The following is an 18,523-nucleotide window of genomic DNA, read 5'->3' as shown; positions in this document are numbered from 1 at the left end:
GCTTCCAAGAGCAATATAACTAAGAAATTCATATCCTTCATAAGAAATGAGTCAGAAACCCAGTATGCTCAACGTGAAATTCTTGTAGTTACGGGAAAAAAAGTATGTAAAATTACTATGTGTCTAGAATTTAAACCTAGGGAAGAAGTATTCTACACTAAATTGATTATACTTGGTTCTGTTAAGGTTATCAGATTTTTTTCTTCTTGTTTTCCTAATTTTCTATACTATATTTTACTTTTTAAATCAAATCACATATTTACACATGGGTACATAAATTTGTACATATATGTAAAAATTTACATACACATGTAAACAAAAGATTCTATCCAAAATAAATACTAAAGGTTGATGCCGAACTTCCTTGCATTAATAACTCACAGATAAATTTTCTTCTATGGATGCTTGCGAATGGTTTAAAACCATAAGAATTTAGTATTAAAAAATAATTATATAACTGGTTGCCTCTCGAAGGGGGCCTAAGCGTTTAGGGGACAGAAGTAATAAAGAAACTTTTCACTGTATACTGCTTTGTGTCTTCTGAATTACTCAAAAAATATTAACTTTTAAAAAGAATAACCTTAAAAAAAAAAAAGAATAACCTTAGAGTAAGCGTCTTGTTCTTCCCGTACCAGAACCATTAGCTCTAGGGACAAATAATTACATTTCAATTTTTCTCTTGAACTGAACATGCTAAATTATTTTAACCCTCTATCTGAGCTTCCATCATCACTGAATTTCTCCGTTAGAATTAGTATATAAAAAAAGGTATTCTAAACTCTGTAAGTGAATGTGTTACAAAATAAACCAAATCCCATTATCAGTGAGAAATGACCAAGTGTATAAACAGACCATACAATGGATACTTCTAAAGTCAACCTTTGCCCTAAATCTGGGTAATCATTCTTCGTAAAATCAGTTTTCAATGTTTTACCTTTCCCTTCCTCTACTCATTCTCTGGTGGAAGCTTTAACAATTAAGAGAATCAAAATACTGAAACAACAGAGTATATATCACAAACTACTAATGTTGGTATAATGTTTTGGTAATGTTTGGTAAAATGCTTTGGTAATGTTTGGTAAATTGAGTTTAAAATAAAAGCAAATGGGAATTCATTTTTAAATTCATTTTAAAAATACACATAAAACAAGGAAAATAAAAGAAAACAGATGAAGATGAGACTAGTTTTCTTTCAGGTTTTTTCCCAATGCACATTCAGAATCAAAGACGTCTGGATACATACTATAGCTGGAAGGCAGAAAAAGAGGGTGGAGGGAGGAAAGAGATAAGAGATAATATTACAACCCAGTAAATAGGAAATCAATTCTTTTTTCTAGAATTTTCTGAACATACCAACCATATATATATTTATATATCAAAACTTGAATTACAAATAAATGAGGATGGGATCAACATTTTAATAAATGGTCCCTAGGAAAATCTGCTAGCAACTAAGAAGGAAAAAACACCCATCAGTGATTCCAGAAGACAATTTAGGTGAATATTTATTTGACCTCTAGCGGAAGAATTTCCTAAAGATACACACAATGAAAAATATCAACAAACTTACAACATAAAAATATGTGCACAAAAAAATTCTCAAGTACAATGAAAAGATCCAAAGAATTAAAAAAAAACACATTCTATTAATACGACAAGCAAAGACATCTTAATAACATGGAGCATATACAAACAGATTCTTAAAGTGGAGACTGCATTTGAGGTCACAAGCTATAACTTTTATGGCAATACGAATCCAGAAGTCAAAAAATGTTCATGTCCTGTGAATAATTCCACTTCTAAGGTTCTACCATTTAAAAAAAATCTGAGGGACTTCCCTGGCAGTCCAGTGGTTAAGACTCACACTTCCACTGCAGCGGGTGCGGGTTCGATCCCTGGTCAGGGAACTAAGATCCTGCATGCCGTGCGGCACAACCAAAAAAATAAAAAAAATTTAAAAATCTGAAATACAAAGATTTATGTACTAACATGGTTATCATAGCTTTATCATAGTGAAAAATTGGAACAATCTAAATTTCTGGCTAAAAGGAAATATTTAAATTATGACACATACTGTGAAGTATTATGCAGCCAAATGTTTCATTTTCTTTCATAATGACATGGGGAAATAAACACAACACAAAAGTATATTAAATAGGATATAAAAATAAGCAAAGCACATGCACATATTTAAAAAGCACAGGGGCTTCCCTGGTGGCGCAGTGGGTGAGAGTCCGCCTGCCGATGCAGGGGACACGGGTTAGTGCCCCGGTCCAGGAAGATCCCACACGCCGCGGAGCGGCTAGGCCCATGAGCCATGGCCCCTGAGCCTGTGCGTCCGGAGCCTGTGCTCCGCAACGGGAGAGGTCACAACAGTGAGAGGCACGCGTACCGCAAAAAAAAAAAAAAAAAAAAAAAGCACTCAAAAAAGTTGAAAGAAAACATACCAAAACTATCATTGGTTATCTCTGGGTGACAGGATTTTAGTTTTCATTTTGTATATTTTATCTTTCAATATCATATAATGATTATATATTAACTCTTGTAAATCAGGAAAAATGTTGGATGCAGCAAAACTAAGGAAAACTAACTCGGATTTTTCAATAAATAAGTGGTAAAAAGTAAATAAACAAAACTTTTAAGAGATGGCAGGGATATGCTTACAGTTGAAGAAATTTAAGAGATTAACAATCAAATGCCACATAGAGACCTTGTCTGAACCCTGATTCAAACTAACCTAGCAAAAGGACAATTATGAAACAACCAGGAACTTTGAACACTGACTGGATTAAATGTCATTTAGGAATTACTAATTTTTTTTAACATTACAAAGTCAATTGACACATCTGAAAAGAGTCATTATCTCTGAGAGATCTCACTATGTATTTCCAGTTAAAAGAGATTTTATGCATGGAATCCAGTTGAAAATAATCGTCCAAAGGGGGAGGTATGCATGAAATAAAACAGCCATAAGCTAAATAACTGTTGAAGCCAGTTGCTGGGTACATTCGGATGCATGATACTATTCTACCTTTTAGTACCAAAAATTTCAAACATACCTAAGTTTTTTAGAAGTACATTTTTATAGACAAAACAAAAATTCGTCTTCCTCCCCACGCAGAGGGCTCTTCTTGAGAAAGTAGGGATAACCAAACCTAACTCAAGGTCAGAGGATGAAAACTATCTTTCTACCATAATTTTAAGAAGGTGATTTATGATAAAATCACTCTTCCAAATAGCCAAATCTTTACAGTGATCAAGAACAGTATCAAAACTCTTCCCATTTAAAAATTAAAAACAGGGACTTCCCTGGTGATGCAGTGGTTAGGACTTTGCCTTCCAGTGCAGGGGGCAGTGTGGGTTCGATCCCTGGTCGGGGAGCTATGATCCCACATGCCTCACGGGCAAAAAACCAAAACATAAAACAGAAGTAATATTGTAACAAAATTTAATAAAGACTTTAAAAATGGTCCACACCAAAAACAAAAATCTTAAAAAATAATAAAAAATAAAAACCCAGAGCAAGGGCAAAATACAGAGTAATAATTTAGAATGCATGCAATTTGTTTTTATAAGACAGAAAATAGAGATGCTAGTCAGTGAAATGGGGAACTCAGAAGAAGCATTCTATGCATTTTTATCTAAAAAGCGTCAATGCTATTGATTAAAGCTCCAAAGTTATAAAACCAAGAAAGTGAAACATATGTGCCAGAAACTGCTGGAACTGCCCCCCAGACATTCAGGGAGACTACACTTGAGTTTGCTGTCTATTTTTAACCTTACTCCCAATTATATCAAAGGGGTAATTACTCACCTCTAAAAAAATTTTTTTTTCTATAAATGGCTTTCTGATCCCAAGTTTTTACCCAGTAGCCAATTAGAAAACTGATTAACCAAATGAGCAGAGCTATCCCAAAACTCTGGCTACCTTTCATATTAAACAGGGAGAACAAAATATTTGCCTATCAATTTCAGTAATACTATCATTACTGTACTATGTACTAATATGCTATAATTAGTTGTTGGGATTACTTTTATCAACTGACTCAACATCTCAATGCAATAAGGTGTTCAAATTCACTCATATACAATACTTTTTTGTAACATATTCATTTGCTTTATTCTTTATATCAGAAATGGATCTCAATCAAACATAGTCATACCTAATAATAGTTTATATTTGCCTGTAGCTTTCTAACTACTTTCATATCTTAACAACAGCCCTTCCGACAAAGTCAAAGCAGGAAAATTATCCGTTTTAAAACGAGGAAAATAGGTTCAGATAAGCTAGCAATTTGACCATGATCACACATCCATCCAGTATGAGCCAGATCTTGGACAGGAAGTCACAATGTAAATTCCTGACCAAGACTCATTCCACATCTGTCAGATATGACCAATCATGCTAGTTATACTTGTTTCACTCTTATAAACACTTTAGAGCAGTACAGAAATGAGATAACCATCAACTAACTTCCTAATACTTCTTACTAGTGACATACTTTTCTCTTAAACTACATTTTCATATCTGATTCTCTGATGGGAAGAGGGCACGGAAAGGATGCAGACTCAAGTTCAAATCAGTCAACTGTTATTTGTTAAAAACTGCTAAAGCTATGCCTGGGAAGTTAAAGTCATTTAAAAAATTTAAATGTTGAAATAAACCCTATTATGTACCTTAAATACCATAATTCTCTATGCTTAGGAGTTAAGACTTACTGAATCTATCATGACAAATTTTTATTTTTTAATTTTTATTTATTTATTTTTTTAGCTGCTTTGGGTCTTTGTTGCTGCACACAGGCTTTCTCTAGCTGCAGCAAATAGGGGCTACTCTTCGTTGCAGTGCGCGGGCTTCTCATTGCGGTGGCTTCTCTTGCTGTGGAGCACAGGCTCTAGGCACGCGGGCTTCAGTAGTTGCGGTGCATGGGCTCAGTAGTTGTGGCTCATGGGCTCTAGAGCGCAGGCTCAGTAGTTGTGGCGCACGGGCTTAGTTGCTCCGTGGCATGTGGGATCTTCCCGGACAAGGGCTCGAATCTGTGTCCCCTGCATTGGCAGGCGGATTCTTAATCACTGTGCCACCAGGGAAGCCCTCCATGACAAATTTTTAGAATTCACATTAATAGCCAAGCAATTACAGTTACAAATTCCTTATAATACTCCCAAATTGATCGAATAGGGTGACCCTATATTGTTTGTAAACAAAGAATATTGCCTACCATTCCAGTTCTATAAGGATCAAATCATTAGCCACAACCATTGCTGACCTATAAGTACACACTGAAAGAATTTAGGATGAAGCATTCTGTGTTTTGGATTTATGGGCCCCTAGATAGTCAAAAATGCATATCTAAGGAAGAATTCCAATGACCCCAGATTCTTGCATCTTCTCATGAACAGAAAAGCACTAAAATTGAGATATCTGATCCTTGCGACTAGCAGTAACCTTTCACTTGACTGCATACATACATATATATATATATATATATATATATATGAACACACACACACACCAGCTCCTCCCTCACCTCGTTGGAACGGTTCCTCAGAGCTACCTGAGAGGCTGTCTCCCATGCTACAGTCCTCAGTAAGACAATGAATAAACTCAACTCACAGCTCTTACGTTGTACACTTTTTCCAAGTCAACAGGCCCATCTAGAATTAGCTATTTACAAGAGAAAACTACAATAAAAACCACCTCTGAAAATCTTACCATAAAATATTTTTACAGGATAACAAAAAACGTATAGATACTCTTTCAGGGGGCGTACTATTCCAAAGGAAGAGACTAGAGCAGGCTAGAAAGAATGACAACAAAATGTTCATTTTTCATAGAATGGGAATGGGAATGTATAGAAGAAACAAGGTCAGTATGACCAGGAGGCCTGTGCAAGATATCACTGTATAGATAAGGTACAGATTAGAGGATGCTAAGTCTTTATTTATATTCAACAAACCAAAACTTTACAAGTGTTACTCTTAAAACTCTGGGGATCACCAGTTCTCATCCACTCATTTAAAGAGGAAAGAACTGAGGCCCAGAGAGTGTCAGTGACTTACCCAAAGTCAAGCAGTAGAGGTGGGCTTCAAACCCATGTCTTCTCTCATTTCTCCTTTCCTGAAAAGGATATATCTAACAAGTCCCCAGGGGACTAGGTAACTAGCAGAAGAGTTCAGAGAAGGATACAGAAGAAATAAAAGGCATACCCCACCTCCAAGAGCTTGCAATCAAGTTAATTATTAATTATAATTCATTCATATAATAATATAATCACATACCAGTACGTAATTAATGGCCAAAATAAATGTCACAAATGACTTCTGTGACAATCTCTCTGGAGAAAGATCAAATGGAGAACTACTTAACTAACTTAACTTCTATCCTATTTTTTTTTTTTTTTTTGGCTGTACGTGGGCCTCTCACTGTTGTGGCCTCTCCCGTTGCGGAGCACAGGCTCCAGACGCGCAGGTTCAGCGGCCATGGCTCACGGGTCCAGCCGCTCCACAGCATGTGGGATTTTCCCAGACGGGGGCACGAACCTGTGTCCCCTGCATCGGCAGGCGGACTCTCAACCACTGTGCCACCAGGGAAGCCCCTATCCCATTTTTATTAAAAGCTGGACTCTTCAAGATTATATAGAATTTCCTTACCTCCTTAATTCTTTGATGTCTCTGCAGAACAGGACTCTGTTAAAGGTCCACCCCAGGGCTGCCACCACTTTTCTGGAAATTCCCCATTAATGTGACCCTATTTTCCTACACCTTAGACATTACCTTTACTTTCCTCTGTGACCCTTTTTTCCCTTATCTGTATTTGATTGTATTCTAGGAATCACCTTAGGCAACACTTGCTAAAAACAGCATGGGATAGCAGAAAGAATATATCTCAGATAAATGACTTAAGTTACCGCACTACTGAGAAATGGATAAATTAGCCTCTCTGTGACTTCAGATTACCTATAAAACAAGATAATTGAAACCATTCATTTTAAAGGGCTGTTCATCAAGCGAGAATTTGTAAGAGTGCTTTATAAACTGTAAAATGCTCTGAGCCAGTAACTCTTAAGCCCTTAGATTTGAAATATATCTTCAACCTTCAGCCCAAGTTCTCTGTATACTGCTTTGGGGTGTTTGTATTCTCCTGGGGCTCAGCTATCACTCTTCTGCATAAAAGCAAAAGGGAAGAAAGAAGTCTTCTGTTCTGAACCTTGGTCCCTCACCTACAAATTTCCTGTCCTTCCCTAGCTGCTCTTTGCTCTTAAACAATCTCATAGATAGATTTTCTCAAGATCCAGGGGTAAAATTTATTATAAATGGTCAAACAAAGGAAAACTTTCCAACTGAATCATTTTTGTTTATATTCAATATCTTAACCCAAAGTTTCATCTTCTAAAAGTATTTTCTGAAATTTCTACTCGAGTACTACTTAGTCATATTCTGAATAAAAATTTTTAAACTCAGGAAAAAAGGCTGTGTTTCATAAGTTAGGAACAGAAAAATTCAACAGATGATATAAAAATTCCATATTCTGTGACCCCAAGTCATAGTGGATATAAATTACTCACAAATGTTAAAAAACTAGGTTTCAATAGCTGTATTACAAAATACTACTATGTTCTGAAATTCTGAGGTATATCATAAGTGATGTTACAAATCTGTGAATGATTTACACCATTCAAATAAGCTAGAGCAGAATCAAGGCTTTTCCTCACTATCACTCCCATTCACTTCCTTGCCTATATGATTTTTGGAAGCAGAAAGGAGTTATGGCTACTGTTCTCCCAACTCAGGTAACTCACAGCTTCTCTCACCCATGCTACAGCCTAGATGACATATCTGCACGTAGATGCACGTCAATGCCATTCATGATGACAGGAAAAATGCTTAGAACCTCTGTGATAAAGAAAGCAATGTTATTTAAAAAAATGAAACCTGAGTAAGCACCACAGAAAAAAAAGTCTTCTAAATTTCAAGTCAGTTTCTTCTACATTACCTTTGCCCAGAGTACAAAGCAACAAAATACATACTATATGAAAAAATTACTGTCTTTTAAAAGTATAAGCTAAAACAAGATAGCAACCAGAACACTGTCCTCTAAGTCTTCGTTTATGAAGAAGATGCTTACTATATCCCTAACTTGATTTGAAGCATCTTTATTAGCTGTTAAAATTTGAAAGTGCTGCACCTGTAATACTTGTCAATGAGTGCAGTCAAGCAAAACCCAGATTTATTCTGTATTTTTACAAAACTGAGACTCACATCTGTTCTTTAACCTAAATTTAAAAAAGGAAATGAAAATTCAATACGAAAATAAGCAACAAGAAGGTAACTTTCTTCAAAACAAAAGCAATGAAGTTTAAAATGTTATAAACAAAATATAAGCCCTACTACACACCTAAAAATTGGTTTTAGTATAGAAAAATATACACTTTTCCAAGGAGTTAAACTTTTTTTTTTTAATTTTGAAAGCAATCACATTTAATTTTAAAATTCAAATACAGAAAGTTGAAAAAAAAAAAGCAAAAGTAAAAGGTACTCTCTTCTCCTCAGAGGCAACCTCTATTAAAAACTCTCATGTAAATTTTCTCAGACTGCAAGTATATGTATGCTATATATACTTGCTGAACTATGACTGAATCACATTTCAAATCATTTAAATGTCATAATTATGACTTTTTAAATAATTAGACTGGTTGGTTGACTATTTAAAGCCATGGTTCACCACAACATTATTTATAATGGTGAAAATTGGAAACTACATTCACGTCCAACATAAAATGAAAACTTCGAGTAAACCAGTTTATTCAAAATCTCTTATAAAATGCAGCCAGCTAAAATCAAGTTTAGAAATTTTCTAAGGCCACAGTAAAGAGCTCACCATGTTAACCCTCTCCACAACCCCCAAAAAAGAATACAAGCTTATGTGAGTATTACATCTCATTTGTACCAAAGATGAATTTAAAAAGATTGGAAGGAAATACATGTACAGAGATGACTTCTGAATGACAGGATTATAGCTTTTGTTGTTGGCTTTATATATTACTATCCTTTGCAGCTTTTCAGTAACAAGCATGTCTTGTGTTCAAAAAAAAAAAAAGAGGGACTACTAGAAATGCATATGCAACTTAGGTTTAAATAGAACAAAACAATTCATGATCGCAGTTCTATTAGCATATTCTGACAGCCAGAACAAGTAGGTTTACTGGTTATAACTTCCATGATTCTGTAAGACAAAAAGACTCTTCAACACTGTTGTAATATAAAGTATATGAATTTTGGGTCAAAGAAAATTGGGTTTGAATCCCAACAGTTCCAGTGGCTTTTTCTTGGGCACCTTACCTAACCAGAGCCTGTTTCCTCCAGTGTAAATTAGGGGTAACAATATCTGACTTGGAAGGCCGATGTGTACGCTAAACATAAAGTATGTAAAGAAAGTAAAGAGGCTGGCATATATACTCCATGAATAGTAAATGCCATTGTTATTGATATTGACAGGTAACTTTTTTTAAATTTCAGACTCAAATAATTTTCAGCCCTCTTTTAAAATGCCTTTGAAGTGCCCAAACTTTTCTTTACCTACGTTAGGATCTACTGACATATGCCCAACCATTTCAGATGATTAGCACTTTTTGTATGGGCCAAAATATGAATATGCACATAAACACACACCAAAAGAATACCTTTACTCACAAGCCTGTAGTAGTATTTGTCTAAGAAGTTTTACAATCTTAAAAAAATCCTAATATAAGCCACAATGTAACAGTCGGGAGTCTTTAATTTTCTTCAAAGTCTTTACAACTCGTATGCTAATATATCACTGTTAATTATCAATTTAGACAATTTAGTGTCTTTTATTGAAGTTTTTGTTCTAAGTCTTATTACATTATATGGGAAAAGATTATTACAAATACTGTACTTCCTTTTAGCATTGTACTGCTTTTTACAGATACAGGTAAAGTTGCGATTTTTCTTCATTTATTTATTCCATCAGCAAGCCTACTGATTGCTTAATTGGTTCTCCCTAACCTCATGGGCCTCCCAATCGAATAGGCCAGAGAGCCACAGACAATTTACTGATAACATGGAAGGTGAAGTGATGGGAGCCACAAAGGGCTCTTTACAGAATCCTGAGGTGGATTAGGATAGAGCTCTGCTAAAGGTCATGTATGACCTGAGCTTCGACAGATAAACATAGTCAGTCAGGCTTCAAGACTAGGAAGAGAGTAAAGACAACTGGTATTTCTCTGGATTAACTGCTCCAAATTAATGCATCAATCAATCTTTTTTTTTTTTTTTTACTCATTTGGAAAGAGGTCTTGCAGTGAGAAATCTATTCAGTTTATGATGATCCAATGGCTGTCCAAATATTAAAACACTCACATCAATTTAAAAAATGTAGGAAGAATTCAAATGACTATACCAGCAGGTAAAAAGTGATAGACGGATTTCTGGTGTGTGGAATGCAAGGTAATGCAGAGGAAGGAGAAAATACTCCAAATTTACTTTAAACCTGGTAGGCTCTGAAAATTCAATACAACAAAGCAAGAAGACCTTTGCAGAATGTTTCTTTTTTTTTTTTTTTTTTTTTTTTTTTTTTTTTTTTTGCGGTATGCGGGCCTCTCACTGTTGTGGCCTCCCCCGTTGCGGAACACAGGCTCCTGACGCGCAGGCTCCAGACGCGCAGGCTCAGCGGCCATGGCTCACGGGCCCAGCCGCTCCGCGGCATATGGGATCCTCCCAGACCGGGGCACGAACCCGTATCCCCTGCATCGGCAGGCGGACTCTCAACCACTTGCGCCACCAGGGAGGCCCTGCAGAATGTTTCTTGAGGTCACCTACCAGCTATGCAACCTCAGGCAAAAAGACCAACAGAACAATGGACTTCATTAAGGACACGACTGGAAACGGGACAAAAAACATTACTTCGGCCTTAACAAAAACATGTCCTATCAAAACCAAAGTACTGTGTACAGTTCTAAACACTGTAGTTCAGAGGCAGTAGGGTACAGTGATTAAGAAAACAGACACGGGATCAAATCCAACTTTCTGCTACTTACTATGTCCCAGTTCTCTCATTTGTAAAGTGGGAGCTGGAATGCCTACATCTGAATTGCTCTACAGTTAAATGAAAAACATGCTTAGAGTTTTTAGCATAGTACCTGACACAGAGTGTTCCCCAAAATGACAGCTATCATTACTACTATAAAGCAAGAAGAAATCTCCCAGAGTAAAGCCATTAAAATATTAACACATTCTCAAACTTTGACAAGCATTCAAATCACTTAAAGGGCTTGTTGAAAATTCAGATACCTGGGACCAATTCCTCCCAGGGATTAATTCTACAGGCCTAAAGTAGAATGTGGCTGTTCTCTGGCCCAAACACCAAGAACTATTGAAGTTGGAGAATCAAGGGACAGCCTTACAAAAACAAGCTGAAAATTAGGGTTTTTCCATAGAAAGAACTGGTTTAAAATAGACAGTACGTTCAAGAGTGATGCAGATGTGTTCAGTTTTATTCATTCAACCAACATGCGTTGAGCACCTACTTTGCGGTGAAAAGGACAGACAAGGTCCCCATCTTCCCAGAGTTTAACTTCTAGTATAGGAGACAGAATACAAAAAATAAGGAAATTCCGGACAGTGATGGAATAAAGAAAATAAGAGAGAACGGTGAGATAATTGTGGGGGCAATCTCCGTGAAGGGACAACAGCTGAACTGAGACCTGAATGACACAATGGAATCAGCCATGGGAAGATCTGGGAAAAGATGAAGCCACGGGGGTACAGCAAGTGCAAATGGCCTGAGGCAAGAACAAGCCTGGCAAGTTCCTGGAACAATGCTAGTGCCGCTGGAACGCAGGAAGAAACTGACGTGACCAGGCTCCTGGGTACTAATCTAGGCATTCGGATACAAAATAAGAGAGGAAGGCAGTGCCAAAACATGTACTGCCTGGCAAACCTTGGTAAAGAGTTTGGATTTCATTCCGAACGTGATGAGAGGCTGTTCAACAAAGGCGTGACACAATCTGATTTACATTTTAAAGGATCCCTTGGGCTGTGGCGAGGGGAAAGCCAAAGTGGAAGCAGGGAGACCAGGAGGTTGCTGCAGTAGGCCAGGTGAGAGATGGTTAGCTGGCAAAGGTGGTAGCAGTAGGGATGGGAAAAAGTGGACAAATCTAGAATATATATTGAACACTATAAGGCAAATTTAGCTAAGTTTATGACTAACAGACCCCAATACATTATTAGCATGTTTAGGATACTTTGTAGTATGTACTTATCCTTTGAAGTTGAAGTGAAGAGGAAACTTTCTTCTTTTTTGGCACCACTGATAAAGCACTGGACTAAATGGGCACACATCCAAGACTCAATGTTAATAAAGAATATTAAGTGTGTAAAGTAAAGTAAAATCTTTTAGGATCTTACTCCCAGAAGCCTGGACAGCGGGTCAGTATTTGGAGTATATAGCAGCTATGGAATAGAACTAAACCTTTACCTGAATCAGATCACTAAATGAACAAAAACTTTTTAAACTTCCATATTGTCATCTCAGGCTATTCTGTGCCTGCTCTCAAGAGTTAAACAAGCAAAGCCTTGTCACACAGTGCATATTAATTTCATAAATCTTACAATATCATCATAAGAGATTTGAAAGGAAATCTTTTAGAACCACGATTTTAATCATTATGGGGTGGCAAACATACAGTGAATATTCCCTAAAAGTTAAGTCTACAAGTCCCTATCTGCAAAAATTTAAACTTTGTTACTCAAAAATGAAGTACTACTATGTGGAAAAGCAGGTTACAGAAAAGTATATGCAGTATGATACCATTTTTGTATAAAATACATAAATGCAAAAAAGTCTGGAAGGATATAAAACCACTGCTGACATTCTGGTCATCTCTGATGGCAAGAATATTGATGACTTATTTTCTTCTTTTTTTTGCTTATCTGCTTTAATCAACATTTTCTCCAATTATCACAAATTATTTCATATAACAAAAATATTGTTATAGGTTAGCATAAAAGGTAAAAAAAAAAAAAGAACTTCAAGAAAACATAATTTCGTTTGTGTGTAAATCAGCAGGATTCCAACTGTGGTGTTAAGAAAAAAAGATCCCAGTTGCACACACGGAAGGAAGAAATTTGTTAGGAAGAGGTCCATGTTATGCCACACAAGGACATACCCTTCAAGGGAGTAGTCTAAATTCCTAAGACCTGGGTTTGATAAGTGACAATCAATTTACCACATAGCTCTGTTTTTCTTTCCTGCCGTTTGCTAAAGAAACACCTCAATTAATGAGTTCTCTGGGGAAAAAAATTCTTTTTTAAAACTAAGTTAGGACAAAAGGGAGGTTTGGTCTTCCGGTCTCGTTCCTGCGGTGGGGAAGTGCGGAGAGCGGCAGGGCTCGAAGCAGGCTACACTAGAGGAATCTGCGTGGCCGGTCATCTTAAGTGGAAGGGAACACAAGCCTTCTGCAAGCTCCACAGATTGGGCAGCGAGAACGCCTCCTAAGGGTCTCGACACTACGTCTGAAAGGTCTTACGCCGTCCAAGTTATTCTACGTACAGCTGCCAATGGTTTCTGACAATAATACAAAAACTGGAAGATCGCTTTGAACACAGGTATTACGTGCAGGAAGCTCATCCGACTTTATGCAAAGCCAAGACATTCTCTTAAGGCCACAACTTCGATTTTGCAAACTAGGACAACTGAAAACATCCTATTGATTCTCTACAGCTAACAAACATCATCTTGGCTAAAAAACACACAGAAACAGCCACTTTGGAAAACTGGCTTTAAATGGCAACATGAGACTTCAGGTACTCTGGTAACCAGTTTATCGCACTTTATCTGTTCCAATAAAGTGTGCTACCTCTTTATTGTCGGCTCTGGTTCCACTTACTGAACAAATAGAAAAATGGAATCCTTCAAATTCACAACCCAGTAAGGGCTAAAAGCTCCCGCTTTCTGGACGGCAGCTCTCTAGTCTCATTAATCACAACAAAGGACGTATCCTAGTGACTTCATCAAACCCGGCAAAGGCTGAGGAACAGAGGTAAATGATATAGTGTGAATTTCAAGGTTTGTGGGGTTTTCCTTCCAGCTAAGACTCTCTCTCTTCTTTTTACTCCATTATACGCCTCCACCCGAGTTTACTGCTTGCCCTAAAAATGAAACCATCCCTGGCTACCGTCCACTTCCCTGCCAAGTCCCGACTGTGGTTTTCTGCAGAGAAAGCCAATTTCAGGCTCTCCGCCTCGCTCTTCGCCGGGGGACGCGGGCTCGGCAGCAGCGGGCTTCTCCAGGTGCAGAGTCGCCAGCCCAGCCGGGGACGCACCGAGCCCGAGAAGCAGCCCCTCTCTGCCACAGCCGCCGCAGTCCGCCAGAGCCTGAGTAGCCACCAGGAAAAAACGGGGTGAGGGGAAGGTGGGCCGGCAAACGGCGGTGGGAGAAGGGGCAGACACTCACCCGCCCAGACAACAACCGATAGGGCGGGAAAGATGGGGGCCGGGACCAAGCCTCGGCAGAAAGACCGCCTGAAGCTTCCGGAACACTGCAGCTGCTCCGGTCGTCGCTGCCGCCGCCGCTCCTGGCCGCTGCTTCCTCCCCTCCTCTGTTTTGATTCGACTGACCACGTCACTCTTAGCCACAAGACCCGGATCTGCCTGCTTCCGCGGGCGGCGGCGCAACAGATTGCAGCATCCCGAAGCCCCCAGCAGCCGGCCTGCCGAGCATGCGCGCGCCCTGCGTCTGCCCAGTAGGTCCGGGTAGGCGGGGCGGGCGTGAGCGTCACGCGGTTCGTGCGGGCGTGGAGCGCGGGGGTTGTAGTTCCGGGTGGGAGGGGTGGAGCCGAGCGTTCCGATGTGGAGAGGGAAGGCCACGCGTCTGTTGAAGTGGCCAGCGTGTCCTCTGTGTCGTCTGTCGTGGACAACGTCCTCTGCAATGTGTCTCCCTTTGCCTAAGCTGATGGCTTTCCTCGGCCGGAGTCTTTAGAATAGCGGGGGTAGCGGTAGACGTGGGCGCAAGTTGATGTCTTCTGAGACATGTAGAGATTGTTTTCGATCACTCAGGCCCAGGTGAAAATTGGGGATCGGGATTTAGTCTTATATATACAATAGTACGTCAAACGTGGCAGTTATTCCCTTGTACCCTCCCTAACAGTGCATCCAGAAAGCTGACTAAAAATCAGTTCAAGAGGAGTATTAAAGGCTGATCCAGAGATAGTGGGGAACTGGGAGGCAGTCAGCTCAAACCTTTGTTGCTTTGACCTTAGGGATTGAAATACGGATAATACTTGTGGTGTAAGAACCTCATTTCTTTGTAATGTAAACTAAGTTGGTGCTTCCTACTCTCTCATTCTAACCTTAGTTTCCCTGCTAAACAACTGGGACCCAAGAGATTTCCCAATTTGGGAAAACTTAGAGCTACTCTGTTGTTTTCTTGGGTCCATGAATTGACAGACTTTAAAGAGGGACTAGTGGTAAAATGAAAGTGTGAGTACCAAAGATTTCACGAAGGTGCCTATTTGCCTATCATGCAGGAGAGGTGAAGGTTAGCTGTAAGAAACTGTCTTCCTTACTCTGAGTTGACCTTTCACCTAACCTGGCCTTCTACCTCAGTATTTGGTTAATCACCTCAACTAGCTGAATCACCTTCAGCAAATTAGTATCATCTACAAGAGCTTTTTTTGGTAAATTTTAATAGTACACTTTATTTAACCTAATTATCCAAAATATTAGTTTCAACATATAATCAATATAAAGATTATTAATGAGATACTAATGTTTACCTTATACTAAATCTTCAAAATCGGGTGTGTATTTTACACTTAGGGCAAGGCTCAATTCAGAATTTCAATACTGCAAGTGCTGGGTGTGGCTAGTGGCCATCGTATGAGACAAAACAGCTCTAGAGCATATGAGCTAACAGGCATCCAGGAAGGGGACCTGGGACTAAGCTGGAGGCATAGACCCGAGGACAACCTTTTGGGGATGTCTGGCTGCTTATTTTGCCAAGTCTCCTTGTGCTCTGAGTTCTTTTAGAATAACCTATGTGGGAATAATTGCTGTGCCTTTAAAATAAAATACTCATAAAATGCCACATGGACTTAGAAAATCCTGTTCTAGATAAAGGTAGGTAAACAAAGAGAATAGCTTTTTTTTTTTTTTACAACTTTATTGGAGTATAATTGCTTCACAATGGTGTATTAGTTTCTGCTTTATAACAAAGTGAATCAGTTATACATATACATTTGTTCCCATATCCCTTCCCTCCTGCGTCTCCCTTCCTCCCACCCTCCCTATCCCACCCCTCCAGGCGGTCACAAAGCACCCAGCTGATCTCCCTGTGCTATGAGGCTGCTTCCCACTAGCTAGCTACCTTACGTTTGGTAGTGTATATATGTCCATGCCTCTCTTTCGCTTTGTCACAGCTTACCCTTCCCCCTCCCCATATCCTCAAGTCCATTCTCAAGTAGGTCTGTGTCTTTATTCCTGTTTTACCCCTAGGTTCTTCATGAGATTTTTTCCCCCTTAAATTCCATATATATGTGTTAGCATACAGTATTTGTCTTTCTCTTTCTGATTTACTTCACTCTGTATGACAGACTCTAAGTCTATCTACCTCATTACAAATAGCTGAATTTTGTTTCTTTTTATGGCTGAGTAATAGTCCATTGTATATATGTGCCACATATTCTTTATCCATTCATCCGATGATGGACACTTAGGTTGTTTCCATCTCCGGGCTATTGTAAATAGGGCTGCTATGAACATTTTGGTACATGACTCTTTTTGAATTATGGTTTTCTCAGGGTATATGCCCAGTAGTGGGATTGCTGGGTCATATGGTAGTTCTATTTGTAGTTTTTTAAGGAACCTCCATACTGTTCTCCATAGTGGCTGTACCAATTCACATTCCCACCAGCAGTGCAAGAGTGTTCCCTTTTCTCCACACCCTCTCCAGCATTTATTGTTTCTAGATTTTTTGATGATGGCCATTCTGACTGGTGTGAGATGATATCTCATTGTAGTTTTGATTTGCATTTCTCTAATGAGTAAAGATGTTGAGCATCCTTTCATGTGTTTGTTGGCAGTCTGTATATCTTCTGTGGAGAAATGTCTATTTAGGTCTTCTGCCCATTTTTGGATTGGGTTGTTTGTTTTTTTGTTATTGAGGTGCATGAGCTGCTTATAAATTTTAGAGATTAATCCTTTGTCAGTGGCTTCATTTGCAAATATTTTCTCCCATTCTGAGGGTTGTCTTTTGGTCTTGTTTATGGTTTCCTTTGCTGTGCAAAAGCTTTTAAGTTTCATTAGGTCCCATGTGTTTATTTTTGTCTTTATTTCCATTACTCTAGGAGGTGGGTCAAAAAGGATCTCGCTGTGATTTATGTCATAGAGTGTTCTGCCTATGTTTTCCTCTAAGAGTTTGATAGTGTCTGGCCTTACATTTAGGTCTTTAATCCACTTTGAGCTTATTTTTGTGTATGGTGTTAGGGAGTGATCTAATCTCATACTTTTACATGTCCCTGTCCAGTTTTCCCAGCACCACTTATTGAAGAGACTGTCCTTTCTCCACTGTACATTCCTGCCTCCTTTATCAAAGATAAGGTGACCATATGTGCATGGGTTTATCTCTGGGCTTTCTATCCTGTTCCATTGATCTATCTTCCTGTTTCTGTGCCAGTACCATACTGTCTTGATTACTGTAGCTTTGTAGTATAGTCTGAAGTCAGGGAGCCTGATTCCTCCAGCTCCATTTTTCGTTCTCAAGATTGCTTTGGCTATTCGGGGTCTTTTGTTTTTCCAAACAAATTTTGAAATTTTTTGTTCTAGTTCTGTGAAAAATGCCAGTGGTAGTTTGATAGGGATTGCATTGAATCTGTAGATTGCTTTGGGTAGTAGAGTCATTTTCACAATATTGATTCTTCCAATCCAGGAGCATGGTATATCTCTCCATCTATTTGTATCATCTTTAATTTCTTTCATCAGTGTCTTATAATTTTCTGCATACAGGTCTTTTGTCTCCTTAGGTAGGTTTATTCCTAGATATTTTATTCTTTTTGTTGCAATGGTAAATGGGAGTGTTTTCTTGATTTCACTTTCAGATTTTTCATCATTAGTGTACAGGAATGCCAGAGATTTCTGTGCATTAATTTTGTATCCTGCTACTTTACCAAATTCATTGATTAGCTCTAGTAGTTTTCTGGTAGCATCTTTAGGATTCTGTATGTATAGTATCATGTCATCTGCAAACAGTGACAGCTTTACTTCTTCTTTTCCAATTTGGATTCCTTTTATTTCCTTTTCTTCTCTGATTGCTGTGGCTAAAACTTCCAAAACTAGGTTGAATAAGAGTGGTGAGAGGGCCTCCCTGGTGGCGCAAGTGGTTGAGAGTCCGCCTGCCGATGCAGGGGATACGGGTTCGTGACCCGGTCTGGGAGGATCCCATATGCCGCGGAGCGGCTGGGCCCGTGAGCCATGGCCACTGAGCCTGCGCGTCCGGAGCCTGCGCGTC

The 18,523-nt window shown here is 38.7% G+C and overlaps 1 protein-coding gene across 2 annotated transcripts in view; it reads right to left on the bottom strand.

Annotated features, from left to right (window-relative positions):
• The window catches only part of SMIM14 (small integral membrane protein 14), a 69,958-nt gene extending 55,247 nt beyond the window's left edge, over positions 1 to 14,711 (bottom strand). Inside the window, exon 1 of one of the 2 annotated variants that reach the window (XM_060110913.1) lies at positions 14,474 to 14,711. The gene's annotated coding sequence lies outside the window, so the exon portion shown is untranslated. The remainder of the gene's footprint in view (positions 1 to 14,473) is intronic. The other variant, XM_060110902.1, reaches the window with a different exon arrangement.
• Between the last annotated feature and the right edge of the window lie 3,812 nt (positions 14,712 to 18,523).

This window comes from Mesoplodon densirostris, chromosome 1 (genome assembly GCF_025265405.1).
Source record: "Mesoplodon densirostris isolate mMesDen1 chromosome 1, mMesDen1 primary haplotype, whole genome shotgun sequence".
Lineage (NCBI taxonomy): Eukaryota > Metazoa > Chordata > Mammalia > Artiodactyla > Ziphiidae > Mesoplodon > Mesoplodon densirostris.
This window is presented reverse-complemented; position numbering and strand designations above follow the sequence as displayed.